We start from the raw sequence: 27,451 nt of genomic DNA, 5'->3' as shown, positions 1-27,451 counted from the left end.
CTGGCACAGGTTGCCCAGAGCAGCTGTGGCTGCCCCTGGCTCCCTGGGCAGTGTTCAAGGCCAGGCTGGATGGGGCTTTGGGCAACCTGGGCTCCTGGAGGGTGTCCCTGCCCATGGCAGGGGGGTGGAACTGGATGGGCTGTGAGGTCCCTTCCAACCCAGGCCATTCTGTGGTTCTTGATTATTTACTTAACCTTGCAAAGAAGCTAGTAACAGTTCTTCACAACCACCTCTCAGTGGGTATCAATTGGCCAGGCAGCTTCATAAACACTATCAGAATTTCCTACCTATTCCTCTGCTCTTCATGCACAAAATGGTGCTAGTGAAAAATAAAGATGTTTCTATTCTCACATGGGTGTGGACTACTAGGAAGGATAATTAATATCTGAGCTACCAACAAGAAACTTCTCAATTTTTCCTTTGCTGAGTAGGATGTCTGCTGTTTCTGTGCATACAACAGTCAGGGCAATTTGTACAGTGTAAAAAGTTCCATATGATCAAAAGAGCAGATAAAAAACCCCCAAGATCACACTGAAGGTTCTTCATAGTCATATCTATTTTTTCAGAGAAATCTTTCAACAGTGTATTTCTTCCTGGGTAGGTTTAAAATACTAAAGTACAGACCGAGTGGCCATGCCTAGCAGTAAGCAAAGCAGCAGCTAACTACATATCTGGAACCTGGATGGATGGAGAAATCTCAGCTGGGAGATCAGAAGGTCTGTGACAGAGACACAATATTTTTACAGCCACAATTAAGATCGTTAGTAGATGTAGCTGCCTCAAAAAAAGGCACCAACCATATAGTGACTTTGATTTCCATCATCCTACATTTTTAGCATCCCACTGCCCTTCTTAGACTTAGAGCATTTTTTAATACCTATTTTATTTCACTGTATCTTTAACACCTCATACCAACTCTCTCACAACCGTAGTGGTACAACATTATTTTCAAACACCTTTAAAGAGTGCTGTTGATTAAATAACTCATCACTAATGTGATTTCAGGAATCCAGAGTGTCTTCTAAGGTGCAACCTTTAACACCAATTGCAAATATAGAACAGAAAATTAACTCAAGCTGACAAAATTAAATCAGTAACTTTCAATGCAATGTTCAATTTCTCACAAACTGCATATTATCAAAGAATAAACTATTTACTAAATTATTAAAAATTTATTTTTTCTTAATGATGTTTTTGAGCATTGCATTTTGGTATAGCTTTGTAGAAGAAGCAAGGAGAATAATCCTAATGGATCACATCCAAAACAGGATGGTCACAAAAGTCTACTGGGACTTCACAAAATTCTGAATCCCTTCCACCACCTTTTAAAAAATTGCATATGCAGCATCATTCTCATTGTTTCAGATCTCAAACAATAAATGTAGATTTTTTTTTTTCTTCTTAAATACTCCAATTTCTAGCTTTAAAGGTATATACACTTCAAAGAGCTTGACAGAAGGGCTTTGGAGTCATTTATTGTAGTCACAGCACAATTGTAAAACTCCCTGTACACTAAGCGACGTCACCGTGTAACAAAAGAGGATGAATAGAGTCTTGATTTTGTGTCCCTGCTAGTATCATAGAGCACGCAAGGCTTTAACAAAACAACGACAGATGAAACATTTCTCAGGCTCTAATTAATTCTTTTCCAGAACAGAGCCAGTTAACACACAGCCTTCTTCTTACTTAACGTCCAGTTTAGCTCTATACATGGATAATCCAATTCCAAATTTGATTATTTGAGCATATGCTGAGATTTAAGCATACTTAGTGTATGTGCTTTAAATTAAGCAAATGCTCAAAACCTTTCTGAAGGTCTCACAAGGAATGCCTAGCGTGAACCACATACAGGCTGTGATCTTGCACATGCTGAACTTCCTAAACACTGTAGAGTGTTGCGTTGTGCCTAATACGATTTGAGACACCTGAGAAATATTCATAATAACCACCTCACAGTTTTGAAACAATTTCCTGGTTCTCTACCATGAATGCCATGATGCCTTCGGCACAAAGCCACTTGTTGGGATTTGAACTGACTACAGAGCCTCGGAGCAGGAAAGAAACATTGACATGGGTGCAGCGAGGTGAAGGACGCACCAGAACCCCTCAGGCCCTCGGGGCTTTGCTTCGAGCTCTGCCAGCTCTCCCCTACAACAGAGACGGTTCTATCTATCCAGCTCCGGGATCTAAAGCTGTAAACATAAATTGCGCTGAAGAGGCAATTGTATTTCTACGCTGTGCTGTTCAAAGAGATTCACGAGCAGTAATCTGCAAGAGTGTGCATCCATATCAAGTAAAACAATTTAAATCAAGTTTTGCTTTTCCTACCAGATATTTATAGTAACTGTTATTCTGCAACAAGTCCTCACCAAAAAAAAAAAAAAAGTCCTTCTGCCTTTTAGTTTATGTAATGTACATGCCAGAACAGTGCTCTCTGGCTATGTTTTATTTATAAGTCAACTGCTTATAAAGGACTTTTCGAATTCACTTTCACCAATAACTGTGTAACCTTCAGAATATAAAATTTATGAAAACTCAGGAGAAAAGTGTAAAGCTTGTCCTGTTGGGGCAACAGGAGATGAAGCCCAATTTTATAAATTCAGCATTGCAAATATCTATCAGACAAAACCGATATTTTCAAAACTACACAGGTACTTGGGCTACTGACCCAACACTGTTGCAAGATCTCTAGTATATTTACCAAATCAGAAGTCAAGCATGCTAAGAATTATGCCAAAATTCTTTGTCAGTAAACTTGATGATTATAGAATCAGATGCTTTTTCAATATCCCAACAATACCTGTGTGTGCGGGTCCCAGGAGAAGACACTCTCAGCCTGTCTCTGCCCACAGCAGACGACTTTCCTCTCCTTCCAATTAAAAGCCCAGTCTTGGGAAAATGGACCTGGCTTTTCACCTCAAGGTTCTTGGTTTTGGCAAGACAGTGCCATTCCCCAGGACTGGCATGGCTCCCCACAACTACCAAAATCATTATTCCATTGAAGCAACCGCTAGGATGATATCTAATAAGTAGGTTGTTTCCTTTTTTAAAAAAAAAAATATTATGTCTGATATATGTAAAAATATTTGTATTAGCAGTGTTACATTTTAGGAAATACTGGGTCAACAGGAGTTCCTAACTCATAGTGTTGTCTGTGTTCATTACCCTGTTATGAAGATGGAATTTTATTTAAGAAATTAATTTATTCACTACTTCACTTTTAACATTCTAACTCTTAGGAATGATAATTAAGATTATTATTTCAAAATCCTTTGGCTTCATTTGAGATTGCCAAATTAACAAGTGAATTAAGAAGTATGTTGCAGTACGTATGAGGATACAGATATTAAAGAAATACAGCAAGGTGTTAAAAGACAGGGTAGGGGGTTATTCACTCTTCTTTCTCCATTATGAAATACATAGAAATTCCATATAAATCTTTGGAACTACGAAAAGGATTCACAAAGCTGACTTGCACAGCAATCTTTTCAAATACCTACAGGTTGTACCATAAAACCTGCTCCATAACTGCTCTGTAGTGTAGACAATCAGTATTTTATTCTGTGACAGAAGATTTTGAATCAGTTAAGAGTAAGAGCATTTTGTTTCACATTGATTATTCATTAACATAAATAGGATAAATACTAAAGAACGTCCAAATGCAAATTTGAGTGAACACATTTCACTCTATCATGAATTTTTAATTGCACTTCAAATTGTGAAGCAGAATAAAAGTACCACGCTTGAAACAAAGTTGTAGGCAGCAACCCATACTCTTAAGAGCAACTGCCATTTGGTTACACGGTATGCTTTTCAGCAAAGTCGATCCGTAATAGATATACACACCTACAAAACTGCAGTGTGTTTTCTAACGCTACCATTTCTACCGATAGGTTGTCCGGTTATTCTGATAATCCCCTAAGCCCTTGCCTTGCTTTGTGCGCTAGGATAACCAAATCCTAAGGTAAAATGCACGTGCACCCCGAGGAGCTGGCAACAGGAGCAGAGCATGCCTGGGATCAGCCCCAGCACTTCCAGGCACACGCATCCTTCTTAAACCATTTAGTAGCAGCACCTTTTTGGTTTTTCATGGTTGGGTTTTTTTGTTTGTTTGGGTTTTGTTTGTTGTTTTTTGTTTGTTTTTTGTTTTTTTTTTAAAGCAGGATCTCTGAAGGTGCTGTCAGAATTACTATGCAAACGTTTTCCCTAGAGACCCTGCAAATAACCATGAACTTCTACACAGAGCATCTCTTTCCTATTGAGAAAACCAGCTCCATTTACAAGGCTGATCTTCCTTACCTGGCAGTCGGGGAACTGTGCCACCGAGCCTCCTGAATACGTTCAGCTCTGACCTACGGGAAAACACCCTGGTACTTCTGCATTCTGCACACAGAACAGGGAATGAGGCATTGACCTTGCCGCTGCACAGAATAAATTCTAAATATAGCATGATTTCTAAGTATTCCAATGTTCTTTCACCAGTTAACTGTTAACTTATGACAACAGGCAAGTTTTGACCTGAGGCACAGGTTTTTCCCTTGTCCTTTTATTCCAGGTTAGAGGAAAATCGGTAAATAGTCGAGATGACGTTCAGCCACTCTCTAGGCAGTTGGTTAGTTACTTTAGGGGGGAGGTAAAACGCACTCTGGCCAAGTGATGCAGTCAACAGCTCCCATTCTGCAAGTAGCCAGAGCTTATTTCTCACCACCTGGGCTTCTGTTCTGTTCTCGTCAGCCTATTCACTGTGTGTGGTGTCGGGGTATTTCGATTGCCACTGCATCAATGTTTGGGAGGTTGCCTCTGTGGAGCTAAATGGTGGCACAACAGACCTGCAAAACAGATTGTGTACTCTGCCCTAAAAATCCGAATAGAGCGGAGAGGAGGAGGGAGAGGGAGGAGCTGAGGAATCCTCCTTAGCAGAGCCGTATGCAGAAACATCCAGAAGAGCTTTACATATGTTGAATCAAATGTATTGACACAGTATTTACAGAGTACCCTAGTGTTGCCATACAATAACAGCTGTTGCTAAAGGGAGATAAATAGAAACATCACTTTCCCCCTCCCCCTACTTTATTAAGTTTATGAGAATCTCAGTCTCTGCTTTAAGAAATTTCTAATTTTTCCTCCTCTGTTGGTAAGGTTTGGGGACAGTGAAACAAAATTGTTCTCTTCTGTTCCCCGATAGCTGTTGCAGAAAATGCCTTGAATGCTACGAGCAGTCAGCTGCAGCAGTCTAGGTTCAAAATACTGACCAGCATCATAGATAGCTGTTCCTCCCTATGGAACTGTCAAGAGAGCACGGCAAGGAAAAAAAAAAAATCTCTTTCACCATTTTGTAATGTTTAATACCCCTAGGCAAACAGCTCTTCTTTGAGGCCCAATTCTACCACATTTTTCCCTGCATGAGTACCCATTGAACAGCACTATGAAGGAGTGCTTCCCCATGAGATACTCAGGCCTCTTCCTCCACACGTGCAAGAGCCTCTGTCCACAACCGTTGTCAGTCTTGGGCAGGACTTTTCTATGCTCACCCGGGCTTCTGTTTCCTATTTGGGACTCTGTATTTGTTTTGTTCATTTAGCATCCAAAACTAAATTCTTTTGTTACACTTAAGCATCAATAAAAAGCTCTCTTGGATGAAGACTACAGCAGCTCCTGATAATTTCCTGCTCCCGTGGTGAAGGTACTCGGTTGGTGCCAGCCTTCCACTTGTCGGATGCTGTCAGAGCCCATCAATATTTAGTGCAGTCGCAGGAGCGCTCCAGCACAGTACACCTGAGCTGCCTGCCTTTAACTAGTTCAGGTATTTATAGCAGCGGGGCATGGCAATCGACTCAAAGGTTAAACGTCCACGTCCTTCTGCTTCTTTGATGAGTTTTGTAGCCCGCGATGGAGTCATAGGTCTTGCGCTAGATTAAGTACAAACGCTTCATACTGCCCTAAATATCCTACGCTATGAAGAGCAGGATCTAAACTGTACGGATCTCGGCCTTAAACTCTCCCTACTTGTTCTGAAGACTGTCCTTCAATGTAAACACTTGAACAAAAATGCTGAAAGGAAACAAAAATTATACTGTCCTAGAATATTAAAATCCTGCAAAAAGAATCCCCTCAGTAAACGTTGTGCTGCATATTCAGTACTGATCTCTCAAAACTTCCATTTCCTATGATTCAGGATTACAACTGATATTTTCTATTACTTTAGCCCACATTTTAGTATCAGCACTGGAACACTTAAAGTACCAGATCATAGGTTGCTTTAAAATGAGAATTTATGAAGGGCTATAAATCAAAAGGTACAACACGGAAGTTAATAAAGAGAACATTGTTATCATTGAAATGTAATAAGACTTTTAATACACAAAGATCAATTGTTTTTCCACATAAAAAGCTTTCAGCAGGAATTTTGCACACAATGTGAAGATAAGGGTAGAGGGCATTTTTACTAGAATAACGGTAACGTGTAAGTTGCTCTTGGAAACAAATTAGAGAAATAATCTTTTTTATTACGAAGCATAGAAAACACAACCAGCCACGTAGTGCACTGGAATCTCTAACCGTATTCACCTTTGTACCACATCGCTGGCATACTGCTTTGCCTCTTGCCTATAAATAATTAGGATTTGGGGAATACATCACAAAACAAAGCAGAATATTATTATGGGATTCATCAGAATTAACAATTATGTCTTACACACGTGTGTGCAAAATTAAAATTTCTGGAGCAAAATCCATGGCAAGACAAGGAACAGTTCTCCCATCTGATCCTGGCAGTAATACACTGTGTTAAGTTGCTGGTAACTCTGATGATGCTGAATTCAGGATGTAAAAAAATTTCACCTTTCCTGCAGGTACTATAGCTTACAATAATACACAAGGGTTATATTCCCTACTCGCTTCCAACGCTGCTAAGAGAGTTTCTTAAAAATACTTCCACATTTTGTAGTAAAATGTAAACCTATGATTCTTTTCTTATTACCAAACAACTTAAATGTTTGTGTGAAAGCAAGCAGCATGTTTCATATACCTAACAGATAAACGGTAGTCCCTCCAATACAACCCAACATCCGAGTTTAAGCCACGAACAATGACTTCAAATGCTGATCTCCCCAAATCAAATGTTAATAGACAAATACAACTAGTCACCTCTTACCTAACAAAATAGCAAAATGCACGAACAGAATAGTTAAGGACAATCTTGAGTGGCACTAACAATATTTTACTGTTCAACACTGAAATACCTGATTCAAGAGCAATCCCTGTTCTATCACACACCAGATATAATCTCTCTCCAGTTTCAAGAGGCAATAAGCTGCAATAGGTGGATATTCTGAAAAGACTACACAAAACCAATTTTTGTCTTCTTCCAGAAGAGTACTGCAGCTTCCTCAGGTGTATTCAAGTTGAAATTGTCACAGACATACTGTGACATAAAGCAATAATATTGATGGTATGTATGTCAAGGACACCTCATGCCAAACCCAGACTTTTTAATTATTAAAGGCACAATTTTCTTCAGGCTTCTTTTTCGTCATAAAATTCTGGGAACAGTCACCTCAGGCCTTTCAGGTGCTCTTATCTATAATTCACCATTTAGAATTTCAGCTGACTGAACATTTGCAGTGAAAACCACAATGACTTACCACCGTCTTTGTACAAGCAAGACAATGGACGGAAGTGGAGGGCGCCACATCATGTGCAAATTTGGCCGATCAGAGACAGCTGATGGCTAGAAATGCAGTAAATTTAAATATACAGTTCCCAAAACTCTACAGTAGAGTTCCCTTCATAAATCCACAGCTTCGAATAAAGGAGGAAGTGAAACTGCTTTTAGTTTCAAAACAGCAGATGAAAAACATCATTTTCAATATGGTCTGAACAAAACAGTCAAAAATCAAGATTCTTCTTCCAGGAAAGTCTCTTGGGAGTAATTCCTAATCACTACATTTCTGAGTTTGTCCATTGTAACAATTAGCGTCTATGACAGCCGGAAAACTTTAACGTTTTCCAGCACTTTTCTTATTCCCTACAAAACCACAAAGTAAAAATGACAACATCTTGGAATCCAATGCCATACGGTCACACAGATATATAATTTGACCATTTTTCCTTTGAAGTCTTTTCAGATACAATGCATTAGACTAGTATTAGACAGCTGGTGTGACTTTAAAAAGGAACCCTATACTTGAAGTGGATTTTTGCAGATCTTACCAATACAACTGCCCCATCTCTACTGATCCCATGGGATGAAAATCTGATCTCTAAATAGCAGACAGTCCCCTTTTCTGTCTATGACAAGAAATATCCATACCTAGATCTATGCTTGTTCCTACCCAGCTAGGTCAAATGCCATCCCAAGTTGTTATTCATACGAGTTTGAGAACTTGGATTATTTCAAAGACACATGTTGCTCTGAAATTTAAAGCAGATTGCATGTGGACTGCAATGAATTTTGTAAATTAGTCTAACTTCCATTTTACAGGTCAATAAAAGTGCATATGGAAATAAATCAGTCTCAGACAGCCATCATTAGGTTATTCAGTAATGCAGGACAACTTCCATTCATCAAGCATTCAAACACCACCTTGATTTCATCTGTCTCTAAACATTATATTCCTGAATTAATGCCACTATACTCCATGCTAGCCAGAGCTTTGAAATTTAGGTATGGAAAACCATGGTTCAAAAGTTTTAATGCCCACTAATTGATCTAATTCATGGTCACATTCAGAACTCTTTCTTACCATGTGTCCTGGTTTCAGCTGAGATGGAGTTAATTTTCTTCCTAGTAGCTGGTGTAGTGCTGTGGTTTGGATTTAGATGAGAATAACGTTGATAACACACTGATGGATTTAGTTGTTGCCAAGCAGTCAAGGACTTTTCAGCTTCTCATGCTGGCCTGCGCCCAAGAAGCTGGGAAGGGACACAGCCAGGACAGCTGACCCCAAATGGCCAAAGGGATAGTCCATCCCATATGGCATCATGCTCTGTATGTAACTGAGGGTTAGCCAGGAGGTGGTTCAGCTCAAGAACTAGTTGAGCATTGGTTTCAGGTGGTGAGCAATTGTGTTGTGCATCACTTGTTTTGTATATTCTTTTACCATTATTATGTCTTCCCTTTCTGTCCTATTAGACTGTCTTTATCTCAACCCACAAGTTTTACCTCTTTTTCTTCTTGATTTTCTCCTCCATCCCACTGAGGGGGTTATTGAGCAAACAGCTGTGTGGTTGTTTTAGTTGCCTGCCGGGTTAAACCACGACACCATGGAGACCGATGTTTTGATCTAGTGGCTGATGCGGGTTTACATATATTAAAACCTGAGATACTATAGCAGTAGAAAACTTATAGATTAAACACTGGATTATTTCTATTTGAAACAAGCCGTATTTCACATCACTATGCAAATGTTACCCACTGCTCTAACATGGTTAGATACGAAATAGGTATGCTCAGGCAACAGACCGACCACTGGTGACACCACACCCAGAGCTAGACCAGGGATGTCTATATTGTGCTTCAACGCACACTGCCCATTTCATTTTAATCTTCTCTTCTAAGGCTTGGGTTTTAAAGGTTGGCGATAACTTCACTGACTCAATTCACCATAGCTCCACTTTTTTGTCCAAACACTCTATAGTTAACTGAATATTATCTTTGCCTGCAAGTCATCTCTCAGTTCTTCCTGGGAGGTTTCCAGATGTTGGTTTAACTCTCTAACAGTTTACAGCTGTTTCAGGTTTTGTTTTGTTGTCTGTTATAAAATCTCCAACTCTTGTTCTAATTCCCTTCAGCCTTTTTTGAAGTGCAGGAACATCTCCATGTGAGAAAAGCTCATTCAAAAGGAGCCTACGTTGTATCAGAGTGAAAAATACAACAGCCACAGTAAAATATGTTGCTCTCTATGTAAAGAGGCTAGAGTTTATGAAGAACAAGTACTGAACCTAGGAGCAAGGGCTACCTTCTAAAATCCGGCAAATATTTCCACTATTTGAAATGTACATAGCTGTCTCCATTTGGGCAGATATATCACTGCAGCGTTCAAAAACAAATCCATTGCTGGTACTGAACGCAATAAGATTTAAAATTAAATCCACCTCTGTCTTTGTTTGCATACCTATATTTTTGTAGACAATTCCTTCAAACATGGTATTCATCAAATGTGGCTAATTTTGTTAACACAGGCTTCTAAATAGCTCATGTCCTTTGGAAGAGCTGTGGTTCATGTTTTGTATTGAAGAAAACAGTTTGGGAATCCGGTCTTTCCTTCATAGGTTCTGTCTTGCCCCTCCTTGTGCAAGCATTGAAATAAAACAACTTCCAAGTCTGTAGTTGGAAATGGTAACATGGTCTGTTTTCTACTGGTTACCTTTTTTTTTTTTTTTAAACATAAGCTTTAATAAAATTTCTTTTCAGTTTTGGTTCCCAGAAGGTCCTAAGATTATTAAGCATTTCAATAACTTTATTTTCCAAGAGTATTATTGCTGCCTATGAAGATTCTGGGTTTTTTTGCCAAAAGATGGAGAGAAAGAAAGGAGTAACTATGATCATACTCACTTTACAGTGTTACTTTTCAGAGCCAGATACTATAACATCATCATTTACACAAAATTATTAGTATTATCAGTGTTTACAGAAGATATTCTGAATGAAAGATTGAATTTTCACTCTGTCTAAACATGGACATCTAAACAGACACATTTGAAGAAAAACGAGATATTTATCCTGGGACATCAGAAGTCAAACTGCAGGCAAGAAACAATTTCCGAGGACGGTTGATACCATATTAAATTGCACCAAGTAAAGCACACAAAACTAAGTTAATGTGACACTGAGGAAGATCCATTTTACCCTTGTCAGACATACTTTTTTTGATACAATTAACCCATAGCTAAAAATTTTCCTCTAAGTCTGCTAGCCTAGCACTCTCAGTGCTTTATTTAGGTGATAGTCACTTCAGATTCTTTTATTAGAATAACTGAAATAAAGCTGTCAGCTCTTCGGGTGATGTCAAAGTGGCATTTATTAGTTGCTGGTTCAGATTAATTGAAAGGTCAAATTGTTGAGTGTTTCTGTAGACTGAAACTTCTATATTTTCCCTCTTGCCAAAAGGATCAGAGTGAAACTCTGAGTCCACTGCCCAGAAGGATGAGTATGAACAGCACAGCCAAGCAGTAAATTGCAGCAGATTCCCAGCTGAAAAGTAGCTCTGAGTGAACAAACTCTTGCATAATAACTTCAAGCAATATCATATCTTTTGATGATAAACACAGTTGTATATAAAGGTCTAGGTCTCTTTCATCCTCTTGACAGATAAACCCTTCTGAAAAAGCAGACTCCTCCTCTCCTCTCTAGTGAGCCGCTGGCACCTTGCACCCAGCCCTGTTGTACAGAAGACTTACTCTAAATAAATATCGGGCAATACCGTTGCCTGTTGAGAAGAGCATTTATTACTGGATCGTGTTTTGTTCCAGGAAGTCTCCAGACTATTAAGGACCCTGCTATCACAATGCTGATAATAGTTACAAAACCACCACTAGCTCCATATGTTTAACATCTGGGAATGCAATTTTGTCTTCAGTGTTAAGCCAAAACAACAACAACAACAACCCCAAACCTAAGCAGTTCTATATTAATTACACCTACTGCAGAGATCATGCTAATGGTGGACTCTTGTAGCATGAACTGGGCTCCTTTTACCCACTGTAAAATAACAGCCAAATAGAAACAAAAACTGGTGCAATGTAAAATTTGCCATTACCTTTCCTGTTAAACATCTCCCAGCTCAGCATGAGCTATACAATAAGACTGTAGCCTTTGATAAACTGAATGAATGTATTAATTAATTTTGCCTGCCAGCTCACCTTACCTACCCATACTGACTCAATATTAAATAGAACGTCAGGTGCTCACCTCTGAAAAGACATGGACACGCTTATTCATCAGCTTTGTAATGAGTTGTTGGATTATTGAATAAACCAGTGTTTGGCTTTTCAGTGAGGTTACTTTGTTCTGAGCCTAACAGGTCATTGCTAGACTATTATCTAGTCTTTACTCTTGCCAACACGTGCTATAAATGCTCATGCAGTTCATCCTGAATAGAAATATATTTGAAACCTTAGATTATCGATGTGCTAGAGGGTACTACTGTACTTTCACTTCCTAACACTTTCGTCTCTAGTTTCCCGGTCTTTACAACACTTCCAGTGTACTATAGACTGTGGTATTTTTAAATGTACTTGGCTACTTTAAAGCTATAATTTTTTCCTTTAATTTTATGCTTATAAATGTCTGAGGATTATGTACAATTAGTCTCTTATGATGTTGGACACACAATGGGAAAGTAAGAGCATTGTTGTTCAGGCAGAAACAAAGTTCTCACAGTAACTTTGATTTGTAAAGAACTCTTATGTCTCTGCTGACTAGTAGAAATGCTATCTGGCTTACTTTGCTTTACACATTGAAATTGATGCAATTAATTAAGGTTCTATAAATTGCTATTTCCAGAGTTTCTCCTAGTGCTCAAAAACAAAATTATCTTGAGCACTTTTCAATAAGTATAATGAAGCCTGAAGTAGGAAACAGTTGACTTAAAATATCATTGTTTAAAGTAGGAGAGTATCTGCTCATTTCAGTATACATTATCACCTTCAACCTTTTCCTACCAAAAACTACCATGATATTAAGGTCTTTTGAGAACTGATTTTTTTTTTTAATAATTACATCTTGATTTCTTAGAGTAGATAGATTCTTAGAGTAGATTAAGGAGTCAAGCACAAGATTTCATTAATTTTAACAATATTATAAAGCTTTATCAGTTAAAAAGACTTTGTCATAAATACTGAATGTTAAATTAATATTTGCTATAAAGTATTTAAAATTGTTGTGATATGCCCAGAACTCAAAATTTAAATTATCTTGCTTAAGGAGGAAATAGAAATTTCATCACTGACTTGAATAAAATAAGGGTTAAGTCAGGAGACAGAACTTAACAAAAAACAATTCTTGTATGTCTGAAAACAGGAACACAAGTAGCCAACCTCTCCTGCCATTTAAAATACTGACCTTCAGCCTGTAAGTTTTACATTGAATTACCTCACACAGTAAAAAGTGGCAGAAGTTTTCAAAATTAATTTTTTGCAAAAATATTTTTCTTGAAAGCCCTTCCAGCAAAGAACAACTTTAAATTGTTTTTACAAAGATTAAGAAATAAAACCTGATATCATTTTAAATGGTATAAAAATCACTGTATAATTTGGGGTTGATTTTTTTTAAACAGCCACAAGCCAAGTTGGAAGATAAATGCTGGTCTTAAAATAGTTTCAACAGGAACCTGGTACATACGTTTACAGAAGACCATCTAGTTACTCATTTGATACACCTAGCTCAGTTGCATCAACTATATTTAATATCTCGAGTATGCTGAAGTATTTGCCTTTAACAGTCAACATTAAATCTGCTGCCAAGATTTAATACTTAATGCAGTCATAATCACCGGTTGTACAGGTGATATTAAATTGATCTCCACCATTCTGTAGAGCAACCCAAGCAGATAAAGAAGATACAGTTTTGCCAAAAGGCCCAAGTTCAAACAGGACAAATAGGACCAAGCAGATAAAGAAGACATAGTTCTGCCAAAAGGCCCAAGTTCAAACAGGACAAATTTTGCCCAACAGATGACCTAATCAATACCAGAAAGTACAGAGTCTTGTTGAAAGACTTTGGGTTGAAGAGGTATCTCTGTTAATAAAGGAGGAACTGCCTGAGGCCACAAGGATGATTTCACAACTGATTCAGAAGTAGAGATCTTTGAGAAAGACCCCAAGTAAGCAGTAGAATAGAAAAAAAAAAAAATACAATATATAGAAGCAGCAAATGAACAATAAAGGAAATATGTATCAGGAAAAAATGATGTAGTCACAGGATGATGGAATAAAGTGAAGAAATATGAGCAAAGAATGGTTTAGTATGAAATCATGACAGAATACAACTTTGGCATTAATTGTTTCAGATTGTCTATAAGCATAAATTCAGATATGGGAAAGTGCACAAGTAGGAACGTTATACTGAATTTTAAATGCGGAAAATACAGATATTCATAGCAGGGCATACATTTGCAAGGTCATATACGGTCATACATTACTAAAGAATGCAGAAATGGTTTATAGCTCCTTCCAGTTCTACATATCTCACTAGAGATTTCCCAGAATAAATGCTGCTACTTATACATAGCAAACGAATGGATACACTACCTTGCCTGCAAGCTTGAACACGGTGGTAGTGGTGGGCAAATTTCAGAAAATCCATTTCCAATCAGTTTTAGGTTTTGTCCGTGCAGTTTAATGGTTTGCTTTATCTTGAAGCAATCACGTTTGGATAACTAGATTACTTAAATTTATCAGGGCAACATTTCTGTCATCATTGACCACTCACACCAACATACGCAATTATTCAATAATACAAGAATATACGGATAATTTGTAATATGAATAAATACCTTCTTCAGATTATATATATGAAAGCAATTTTATATGCTTGCTACTTGTAATCTGTCAGAATGCCATTTTCTCATAGCAGGTGTGTTAAAGTGAACACTCATCTCTCCTACCATGCATTGTATCTTCCTAACAGCGGAGAGCTCAGAAGCGAGGATCTGTGACTGGCTTCTCTGCTCTCTGTGCCCTCTTCTGTCCCCAGAAGGCTTGCAGGCCCCTTCTCAGGAAGATCTGATCCTCTTTCTGGAGTAAAACTGAGTAACTTTTCACAAAGCTCCTGTACAGACAAGAATTACTTTTGGAGATTTTTTTTCCCCCTGATTTCCACTATGGTAAAAGTAATAAAAGAGATAATTTTAAAATCTATACCTAATAAATGGAGGGGGAAAACCCCCCACCCCTAATGAATTAAATAATGTTACACTGCCTCACTGGGCATCCCCCCTTTTTCTGGTATGAGAGGCAGCAACTTCAGCAAAGGGAGCTTAACCTGTTCCCCCAGCAGAGAAGACGCACTGGGCAGCAGTCACCTTGCCTGTATAACTACACCTGTGCAATGCACTTCGCTCACATTCCAACACCAGCAAGAAGCATAACTTTATTCCAGTCAGCCGCCACCAGCCACTTGTTAATCCAACAATGCTACCACAACTTTCATGGACAGTCCCAGGCAAGTAAGATGAGCTATCAATTTTTAACAACAGAATGACTTCTTTCAAAATGAAAACAGGCTCAAGTCTATTCCCCTCCTTCCGCCTCCCAAATTCAAATGAAGCTGGCAAAAATTTCTTCTTAAAGATATCATGGCAACCTTATGCAACTGAATCCTTTAAGTCATCTAGAAAGACTGAAGAAGTCCCCGAAATAAAATTCAGGGCTTTTAAGCAAAAATGTAAGTTAAACAGCTCAAAATAAGAGAGGAGGAAGGTCGCACTAAATCGTGATGAAATAGTGACCCTATCAAACAAGAAATCTAGGGGATTCCAAACTGGATCCCAGATTCAGGGCATTAGTTTTAAATACCTCATTTAAAATTCCATTTGCTGTCACTATGTGAACACGACTAGATAGAAGAGATGACAGGCCTGCAAAAGCGCTCGGTTGATTCTCCAGGGAAGGATGCCAGCAGTCACCCTCGCACAGCAAACAGCGGCTGCAAGTGACTCTTAAGAGCACGGCTGGCATCATCCCTGAAGGGATGTTTCACGTCCCTAGAGCAAGGTGAGATGTCCCTTGTAGCAGCTGCTGAGCACGGGAAGATTTATAGGAGAGAAGAGCAGAAAAGGAGAGACGCAAAGATTTTTACATCCAGGAAACAGTATTGATTGCCACTGCATAGCAAGAACCAATATATTTTTCTCCGTAATTTTAAGCTGCTAGCTGCAGCAATGTTAACGTCTGCATCAATACCTTTGGAAAAGTGGGGCACCAGAAAGCACTGCCAGCATCTCATGGCAAAATATGCCACACATACCCTTGTTCAACAGGATTAGCATCAGGAATTAAAAATAACATTTAGGTCTGGGGAAAAAAAAAAAACCACCACCACAATACTGATTTCACCTTAAGAGTCTTTGTATGTTGGTAATGCAGAAACAATTATCATTATAAGAGGTATTTTTAAATAATTTCAAACTCTCCAAATCTTTTACCATGCACACTCTTTAGGATCAAAGGCAAAAATCTCTGTTTCTTCCAAGACATTTCTTTAACATTCAACACAAACATTAACACAGGCTTATTCTCAGCTTGCGTACAGTATTTTGGAGCAGTCATGCACATGCATGTTAACAAACTGGGTGTATTCTTTGTCCTCTACTAAGAGCTCACTTTAAAACAGCCAGTAAGACAATTTGAGCTTATTGACTTCTGCCATCTGATATTTCATATTTAAGCAAATGACTTCAGCTACGCTATAGCATTAAACAAGAACAATCGGGAACAACTCAGTGAAGAAAACAGAACTGATCTTTGCACAGCCAATATACTTACTCAGCTAAAACTGTTTTCATTTCTCTGGTAACACACCATACTACTCATATCCACCTTATGATCCAGTGTGCACGACGGGTTTGGGTGACAGTTCACTCCTGTAGTTTCAGTTTATGGTTCTTACTTCGTGGGCTGGGGCAGATTAACTGTCATGTTTATAAGCAGATGAAGTAGCAGAAGGTGTACTACAATCACGGAAGACTTCCTTGGGAACAAAACCAACAACATATTTATACCTTTTTCCTTAGCTATATGTAAATTTTAAAAATTTATTTGTAGAGTCCTTCAGCATCTATAGCTTTCAAATATCAGTGATGGACAAGACCAGCATTAAAAATAAGCAAATTTAACTTCCTAGAGCCAGCTACAGTGCTCATGTAAGAGCCTCACGTAGCACTGTATTGCTCCTGTTTGGTGCGCCCGTAATACTGATAATCATCAATAATTTACTTTTACGGTTGCCTTCAGCGTATTTTTAAGTCTGAAAAGCGATTGTTCCGAACCCTTAACCAAGCACCCTGTTCTGCAGTTCGTTTCACATCTACTCAATGCACGTTAATGAACCAAGAGCCAGGGTCAGCGCTGTCAGACTGCCCTTGCACCTGCTGAACGCAACTGCACAAACTCACTGGCTTGAGAAAACAATAGAACAAAGGAAAACCCAAGGACTTCACCAGCATCACATGAGATGTGTACAAAGTCAGCAGGTGAGCACGCCTTAACACTTGAATAGTTTTCCAAACTTACACCATACTTTTGGAGGAAATAGGATGGCTTCAAAGTTTTTTTTTTAAAGCAAAAACTAGACAATTTGCATAGTGACAATAATAGGTTCTGATTTGGCCAGCCTCGTCGCTGCTGTTTTACCCTTTTAACCAATTATCATTCACTAAGAGGAGTGGCTTTCACCAAGACAGTCATCTTCCTGTACTCCAAGGCTTCCACAGGTTAAATGTCAACTGTGGGACTACAGTTCAAGAAAAGGCATATATTTTGCCTGCAGTACCGCAAGGCTACGAATGTCAAAAGCTGGATGACCTCTGCTATCCCTGCAAAACCATGCAACAGTCATGACCCTATTGGCAAACTAGAATGATGATGTAATGCAACAATTCTCTACTACTTTAGGTTTTTTTAATGAATGCAAAAACACTTCAGGGTGTAATTAAAACAAACAAAACCTCACCAGTGGCTCAGAATGGAATTATCATTCCTTTAAAATTCAGACTCTGTGCCAGGGAAAGGGTGGGGGCCAACACACGACTAAAGTGAGGAAGGAAATTCATGGGGCTCCAACTTGCCACCCAAATTTCCCAACTAAGGTAACGACTTGAAACTGCTAGAAAAATTGTGAAAAAAGTACAATTAGATTTGTTGTAGTGTTTAAACAACAAATTCACTGAGACACCTAGAATAATGCTCATGCTAAGTGCTAAGATTATAACTTGATAGTTGCACCGCAATTTCAGAGCATTACCATACATTTGTCTTCCTGCATTAATGCTGACATGATCCTGAACAAATAGTATGTAGCCTATAGCATCTGAGGAGCTATGCCCTCATTTATGAAGTCAAAGTGAAATGCTGCTGCAGTTAATAGGACACTTATTGAATGCATTAAGAAAATTCTCCTCTCTCATTCTTTTGTAAGTACTTCAAGGGCAAGCTCTCCTTTTCAAGCACACCTGTAAAGAAGTGGGCTACTCCTTATTTTCCCTCATCTCCAATGCTAATCAGAAAAAAGAATCATGACAGCTTTTGAACTACTCTATAAATTGCGTCGATTTTCCTTCCTACTATTCATTTTCTCAGTCTTCTTGTACCTTAGAGGACTACACCTAAACTGCCCTCATACTGAAAAAGACGATTCCTCTGTGGGAAGTGGTGGGGAGGAGAGACTGACACCAAACGCAAAAGGAATAATCAAAGGAGTAGCACAGCCCGCAGAAGCTCAGGTTCTTGAGTCTATTAACAGAACTGACTCAGCTCACAATCCACACAGGAAAAGATACTCCAGTCCCTAAAGAATTTCATTTGAAAGCAAAGAGGAAACAAGGGTTAGTAAATGCTATTGTTACAAAAATAGCAGCTACATACACCCAGCTATTTCTATTATACAACAGAAATACTCTGCATTTAATATAATCCATGGTTGCACTGCCAAGTTCTGGACTGGCAATAAGGATGGGACATTAAAACGCATTGTTTTACCAGCTCCAAGGCAGGACGAGGAATGGGATTCCTAACGAGCATTTGGAAAGGACTATTTTTTCTTTAAAAGTTAAAAAGAAAGTTACTATACCATGCTGCAAGCTATGCCAGACTATATCATCTATTATCAGTGAAAACAGGTTCTTTATGTCAGAAACAATCATCAATTTTTAAAGATGTGTGAGGAGGCCTTCTTTGTCCTCACACCTTTCAGGATCTGCAACTGCAAGCGTATTTCCTAGAACACCGAGGTAGATGTGGCAAACAATTACTGGAGGTAGGGTAGAAATAATTTCTAGAGATACTTAGAAGGCAAGTCAGACACTACGAATGCACCACATTAAAGGAAATCAGTATTGAGGAAATGCAGTTATGTTTGTCTTGGAAGCACATTGAGCTGACTGCCAAAAATACATCTTTGGCTCTATTTTCCACTCACCTCACCTTTACAAATAACAGGCATGTCAAACATCATCAACCTTTGACTTCTTGGAAAACAGATGGAAACAGTAAATTTGACCAGTCTAGATCTGAAGAGTAAGTAGCAATTGCAAAAGGGGACAGGAGGCAGGAAATCATTACTGCATCTGACGCTGTTCTTATCCCAAGTCTGTTCATTTTAGTTATTGTCAAAAGAAAAATGACCAATCATTCAGTCACGCTAATTCCACTTGCAAGGCTACTGAACTTAGACTTGCATATCAAAAGCCACTACCCCATTTTATCCAAAACCCTTTTTCCTCTTTTAACAAACACCACAATCCTCTTTCATGAAAAAATATAAATGCAATGCTGAATAAAAAAAAATTCAAAATTTCAATTATTGCGAGGAATGGCATTGTCATCATCCATCCAATCCACAGATGATCCTTACAAAGACTTTAGTAGCAAAGTTTTCCAATTCCCATGGCTCAGCTGGAAGCAGCATTGCTGCTAGCAGTGACACTCGGCAAAAAGCTTGGGAACACCCAATAGAGATGTAGGTAATTACAATGCCACCTTAAAATGTAAAGATAAAGTAGTGGGAGCACCTTTTGCACCCCTGTAAGTGTCAACTGAGACAACTGATTAAAAGCCGTGCTCTTACGTTTCCTCTAACAGGGCCAGCCCCACAAGGATAAAGCCACTGTGTGCCAACTGTTTGCTTTCACAGGACACTGACAAAATAAGGCAAAAACCTCCTTTGGTCTCTCTGATATACTGCAAAGACAAAGCTTAATTTCATCAAGGGCAAACTGGCTACATCGATTGGATTATTCATTTGGTATAATGGACTTTGCTTTCTTCCTGCAGCTTTCTCAAAACAAGAACAAAATGAAGATAAATCAGCTCTCACTCAAGGCTGACACGCTATATATATTTATGGATTTCTAAGCTCTGCAATACAATAGAGGCAAGGTATTCATTACACAATTTTTTTTTCTCTGCAGTACTGTTACTCTTACACAGGCTCCACAGAAAACAGGCATGCTTTGCAAAGGAAAGGCTGCAACACAGCTCAGCAGCAGCTCCAGCTTCTCTCCTCCCTTCAGTTCTTTCTTTACCATTACTGATAAAATGTACAGCTTTTCCTCTCCCAGCACAGAAGCCACTTTGATATGTCTGCATGAAAGTGCACACAACAGAATACCTTTTTGATCCTCCAAGCAAAGGACTAATTGCTTTTTTCTGAGGGAGCACCACTAACGTAATCCTACTCTGCAATTTCGACAACTGACGTAACTGCCAGAGTTTATGAAATCTAAAAATTACTTTTCCCATCATCATGTACACTGTTGCCATTATGTTAAAGATCTGGCCTCATCTCTTTTTTCACACAATAAATGGGCAGTTATGCCAACAAACTCAAACTACTATTTCGAAGAATGGGATTACACATTTATCAACTGCATCATATAATGGCAACACTTTCCACCACTTACTGTTTTGCAAAAAGGGAATGACATACTGTATTGCATCATTGTATTTAGATCAAGGAGAAATTTGTGGCACAATGCATTACGGTGAATATTAACCTATAATAACCTCCTTAGAAAGGGGGAAAAATTACTGAAAGTTGCTGCGCCAGACTTTCTTTTGACTTACAACACATTGTGGTTGTAATTGAGCTAATTACAATGAACAAACCTGTGCAAAATAGGTGCAAAATCTCACACCCATTTATTATTCTGTTCATCTAAATCTGAGCTGCAACAGCAGAATATATGTCTGTAGTCAGTAAACATTGCCCGCATGTATTTAATGTACTGTCTTAAAGGGCAGGGGGATTCAGTTAGCATGAAAATAGCCTCCTTTCTAAAAGTGTTGCACTTGCTAAGGTAAGATAATCATTGAAAGGAAGATGACCTCCTGGTAATCACATAAATAAATCAGCACTGCCCTCAGAAAATCTCTGATGCTACCTAATACAACAGGCAGAAGACATTCGCTTGCTTTCTTCCTTTCCTAACCTTACTTTAAAGCAATTCTGGTTACACAGAGAGAAGCTTTTGGCAAACCATTTAGGATTCTCAAAGGAGCGGGTGATCTAGCTTACATTTATTTTAAAAGCTTCACAGGGAAAATGCATCATGCAATATTTCTGTAGTTTTCTACAAGTAAATGAACAAAACCAAAGTAAATCAGCAAGTGGCATGATATGCCAAAACCCAGAAACAAAACGAGCAATGAAATTGTACTTATCACTTAGAAAAATCTGAGCCATTCATTTGAGATGCTTATGTTTGGGTAACCTTTGGAAGAATGTTTGCTGTTCCATTACACAAACAATGGAAATATTAGATAAGGAAAATAACTGCAGTTGCCAAGAATGCTCCATGCACTCCTCTCAAATCATTAAACATGTAGATATTATTTTATGGGTATATAACGTACTGCATACAGCCGGAATGTCAAATGTACAGAAACATTTCACCTAACCCCGAGCCTGCGTGGGTCCCAGGAGCGCGGTGCAGAAATCCCTGAACCACTGCATCTGCATGGCACCGTGCTGACGCACCCGCTGAAACACAGAAATCTAAGAGCCAACCATTACAAATTTAACAGGCATGTTATATAGGACTCGGAGACAATACTGTATGCCAAAGCAAAACTCCTTGCCTCACATGAGTTATTAACACACAACCATCCCGCCTAGATTTTTTCCATCTGTTCACAATCTTGAAAGACATACTATGACAATGGTGTTCAATGTGAACTTGGGTCAGACCCAGCGTTTCCCCATGGAACAGAGCTGCAAAGAGCCAGATAAATAATAATTGCTTCAGCGCTCTTCCCTGCGGCGAGAGCGCGGGGGCAGGAGGAGCCCCCGGTGCAGACCGGGAAGGCGCAGAAGGGGAGGCCCCCGTGCCCGCCGTGTGCCCCTTCCTGCGCTTCCCCCTCGTCCCAGGGAGGCAGGCACCATTTGGGCTTTGCCAGCCATGGCCCCAAGGGGAAAGGCAGTACAAATCTGTCTGTGGAAACTGTCAGGGGTTCAGCGTCTGCAACAGGACCTTCAAACTGAAGGAGCGCCCAGAACTCGCCTTCCCTCTTAGCAAACCACTGAAACAGGCAGCAGCTTTGCTAAGCACAGCTCCCAGGAGCGGGCAGGGGCGTTCAAGGGGGTTGTGGGGACCTGAACAGGACAGCAGCGGCAACAAGCATTGCGTGAAGTGTCTACAGAAAAATGTCAAGTTATCACGAGTTCTTACCAGCTCAGCCACGCTTCATGCTGCAGACATAACTAGGTGAAATAAAAGTTTAAAGTTCGTTGGTGGTTTGTTTCCCATGCAAGGTAGGAAAAAAGTGTTGCAAAATGCAACCCTTGGAGGCCTTCGTCGTGACAATACTGAAGGTTTTTTTCATGGGGAAGGCTGGTTTCATTGTTTAAACCAATCCTTCCATGTGGAGAGAACATGTACAAATAAGGACTAGATGTGTACTTGGAGTTTGGCTTCTGGCCTGGGTGCGTTGGCAAATTGGCCTGAACTGCAAGTTGTGTTTTGACACCACAAATAAAGATGAGGAATTAGACAGCATGGCGATCTGAAGAGAAGATGAGCGGGTTCTTCTCTTACAGTGCTTTTAAGATGCTGCTTTGAAGGTTTCCAAGGTATTTCAGCTCAGCCTCACAACCAAATTCTTAAAATCTACTTTAGGAGAGTTGGCAACATAGCTTTAAAAAAAAAACCCACACAAAAAACAACCAACCAAATCATTTCATGAGTAGAATAATATTCATCCGAACCTTGAATTTGAAATAATTTAAGAAAATCTTGAACTTATACATAATATTTGATGTTTTATGCATGATTAACTGTATTCTTTTAACAACAGCTAAAATGATGCTATTACCAATTTCTTTACTTTCACGATCTATTTTTGACAGTGTGGTTTTATAGATTTCAATCTCTGGCAATCCATTATTTTCTATTTCTATTTTAAACTTATATTTGTCTGAATCAAGTATCTTTCGTTCCTTTCTCAATTTGCTTCTAAATTCTTTATGTATCTGTAGCTTATTTATCATGTAATAACATAGTGGCGTACCTAACTGAAGTCCAGTATGTACTAGCAAGATGAGCTTCGAAAATTAATATTGGGTTATTAACAGTGTATTTTTATAGAAGTAAGCTTGAGGAACCTAAACTAATGAGTACTAAGCAACCGGTTAATTTTGCTGTATTCAGTCTGTCTTCATCTTTTAGTTAAAGCCATAAAAGGCTTTTTAGATTCTAATAATGAAAAATAAATAAAACACCTACACAATTGGCTTAATTGATACTCAGTCTATCTCTCCTCTATAACAAACATGCATTTGAAAAGAGAGAGCAACTTATCTCGTACCTATCTTAACTAAGGGTGGTTATGATGATTAAAAACTCAACTTCTACCCTAGAAATACTATAATTTAACTTCTAATTTATACTTTCACTTGCCATGAAGCCTTTTTACAGTAGCCTAAGAGAACTATAGCTAAAAAACCCCAAAACTTGCATTTTTCATACTAAAAGTAGGTTCTACCAGCACATGTAATAACATCACATCTGAAATGTTCCCACACTCCACCAAACCATTCCTAGAAACTTAGCCTATCTGGTATCTGCTAAACCCCAACAGAAAAACTTCTCCTATAGTGCTGTAACATTATCACCAACGTGTAACATCTTTTGGAGGTGGTGTTTCAGGCCTGACCACACAGATAGCACCACGGGAAAAGATTTTTCTTTATATAAAAATGAAAGAAGCGTCATGACACACAGCTTCACTTTTCACGTACATTGGGAATTGCTGCACCCAAGTACTTTACGCAAGAAACCATGAAAGTTAATTTATTAATATATTCTTAAAAGGAATAAACATTTTTGTAATACAAAGGTAATGTAGATGAAAACTGCCTGTAAATTGGTGCATACTACATACAATTGTGGGTAAAATACAGTTAAGCGTTGGGAAGAGTGGATTCCGGTCTCATTTGGTATTCATCCAGCTAAGTCATCACATTTTACCAGCTATCCTTTATAAGGTATCACTAATGCTCGAGTGGGCCTTGGAGACTCAGATAGCACGGAAAGTTATACAACTGCCATCACAGCTCTGCCCAGTGCGGGGTTCAGCGTTGTTTTGCAAAATGACAGCTAGCTCCTGCTTATTTTCTGTGCTACTAGAATAATGAAAGTGAAACTAATCTGAATAAAAATATTTTTAAAGAAAATTCAAGGAGACGCATATTTGTATTTTTTCATATAAAGTAGTTCCATAGATTTGGGAAGGTTCTTTTTATGAGCGCTTAAATGGTAGCTTTTCATTATAATATAATCACTTTAATGCAGGAAACCCCTCAGGCATAACTGAGAGCTGGGATCCACACTGCATCTATAGTTAAAAAAGCAATCAAAGAAAATTTAAAGAAGAGACTGAAGCCTTGTAATCCATAATAATGTTATGAATTCATTCAGCATGCAAATATTTTTCTACTCAACATTCAGCAGACTTTTAAGGCTCCACACTGATTAATACATGAGTTCAGAAAACACTGCTAAGTGTATCTTCACAACGGTATAAATAACACCCGAGTTATGCATAAAACTCCTTACCTTGCGGAGTTCAAGGCCTTGAAAACAGAACTTCAAAAAGGCACTTTTAGTGTAAGTGATTGATTCTACCAGTCCATAGGTGGTACATCAAATATTAGCATGGGAAATGAATTGCTCAGTAAACTCTGACCTAATTGCTGCTACTTAGTTTCTAAACATTGAGTAACCCAGTAAATTCAGATTAGACCACATTTTACCAAATTACAATGTGCCTGCTTCCAGGATACATTTTTTTCCTCTGTTCCAGTAACTACTTAAGCCACATCCCACAAAATGAAGAAAACTTTATGAAAATAAATTCTGAAAGAGTTTACACGCCTGGGAAGAACCAAATTCTACAGTCAAGTCCTCCTTGCTATTTCATTCATATTCACCCAGGACTCTTGCTCAGCAAGAGTTTATTGGGTTTATTGAAAGAAGATGTGGTGCCCTGCAGTAATGCTTAATCTGTTATTCCTCACAAAACTGTGTAAACCGTGCAGCACTCCAAACTATAAAAAATAGTTAACTGTACTTCACCAAAAAAGAGGCTGGTTGAAAAGGTGATTTTTCAGGTACAGTGGCAAATTAAGGGATTTCATAAAGGTATTCCATGTGGAATTCGTGGTTTGCTGCACATAACAAAAGAGAAAACTCTCTGGGAGCCTCCACTACCTATCTCAATACCTTATTTGTAAATCATTTCTACTGAATGTTAAAACTCCATTTCCATATAAGAAACTATTATGTTTCTTTCCTCTCAGAACAGTCATATCCAAGAATATTCTCTGCACTGTATTTTACCCTTCTTCGCTGTGCTTGGATACAAGAAAAGCAATGGCTAGGGACTTAGGACTAAACCTATGCTTATATTTGACATAAGTCTTAAAAGTTTTTCTACTGAATTCTTATGGATACTTTCTCTCAAATGAAAATTTCTGAGTTTGGCATGACATATTTCAGAGAGATCCCCTCTTAAAATTAGCGTGACTGGGAATTCCTATTGTGTGATCTAATTTAAAACTAAACCCCAGCAGAGTCTTCATGATTCCAAGGCTATGCTGATTGCCATTTGAAGCTGGAAATGTTTTTCCCTAATGCACAAGTGATGAAGTGCACGTAACGCTTAGAGGAAAGTTACCTTATCTGGAGTATCAGATATAGATTACTGCTGGAGTCAGCATGCCACGCTAGTTGGATCCATACACTCTGTTCCGATATGAGGAATTAAGTTTCCCTGATGTCACAAATTGAATAGATAATGTAATTAACATTTCCTTTGAAGTTCACATTGACCAGGTAACCGCTAGAATGAGTTGGCAAAACTTTAGTGGAGTCACTGAACTAATCTTGGTTCATCCAGACTCAGACTTCATCTTTGACTTTCTATAAACCACTGAGGGATATTTAAGATGCTGAATCCCTAGTGGGATATTTATAAATCAGTGTTTATTCTATTATGTAAACATAGAGATCCTGTGCTTCTGTCTGGAACTCCCCAGATGCATCAGGGATATGTCAGAATTGCTGCACAAGTGCTGATTCTCTTGTAGCAACAGCTATTAGACCACTCTCTGAAAGACTGACGAACATCTGGAAATCCCAGACAAGTGGCAGAGTCTCATTTTCCTACCTCAGCACTCCTACTGGGAGCAATCTCCAGGTAGGAAAAGAGGCCCTGTTTGAAGGATCACATATTTGGGCAAAACTAGAAAATGTTCCATTTGCCACCAGTTATTCTAGAACACAAGATTGCACATGAATGCTGAAGCACTATTGGAGTTTACGGCTCATTTTAATACAGAATTAGCTTAATAATCCTTTGCTGAAAAGGTACTGTTCCTAGCTTTAGGGTTTAGAATGTTTAAACAATACTGAGACTGCATACAATCAAGTGTAGGACCATGGAGAATTTACTTGAAGACTAAGCATCGATAGCTGCTCCTTTGGGACTCTTCAACTAGTGCCATTTACAATATCACACTATGTGACGCTACAATTGACATGTTTATGATTACACCAATAATTCAAGACTTTCAAGCATTTAAACAGAGGAGGTAACTAAATGATTCATTTCAAAAAGGAGAAAATGGAATAAAACCAACACTTCTATCTTCTTGAAAAAGAAGATAACTTAAAATGAACACCTTGGCTACTTTACAAGCCAAGATAAATATTATAGATGCAAAGACTGTATAATTTCCAAAAGTGTTAATATTCCTTGGAGATGACAATACAGTGATGGGAACATAATTCTGAGAATTAAATAGAATTTTACTTGCAGTAAAAGAGAAAGAATTGGTGAACAGGATAATTGCATGAGGAGAGGCAAACATCCCACCATTGTCAATGGTTTACAGGGAGATATTTGGGATGAGTGTCGAAAACTAGTCTAATGACTGACGATCAGGTAGAGAACTCCAAAAACACTTAGAAGAATAGATATTGAAAAGTTATGATTGGTATTGTTAAACATAAAAAAGGAGTTTGGTTATAAATACAAAAGAAGTCCAACTAATAATATCAATCAGTTACATATTGATAACTTAAGCCAAACTATCTATGGTAATACAGGAAGGCAAGATCAGTAACCACAAAACATATATATTACATCTTGATCTACAAAATAACATAATGTGTATCTCAAAAGGTCTTTTCATATTCTCAAGATGTCCAAACACCTTGAAATTCTTCTGAAGCAA

General features: G+C 38.5%; 1 protein-coding gene across 26 annotated transcripts in view; it reads right to left on the bottom strand.

Moving 5' to 3' along the window:
• The window catches only part of ATP2B2 (ATPase plasma membrane Ca2+ transporting 2), a 427,949-nt gene that overhangs the window by 158,502 nt on the left and 241,996 nt on the right, over positions 1-27,451 (bottom strand). The window lies entirely within an intron of this gene.

The sequence above is a fragment of the Grus americana genome, chromosome 11 (assembly GCF_028858705.1).
Source record: "Grus americana isolate bGruAme1 chromosome 11, bGruAme1.mat, whole genome shotgun sequence".
In the NCBI taxonomy this organism is placed as follows: Eukaryota; Metazoa; Chordata; class Aves; order Gruiformes; family Gruidae; genus Grus; species Grus americana.
The sequence above is the reverse complement of the archived record's forward strand: the minus strand, read 5'-3'. Positions and strand labels throughout refer to the sequence as shown.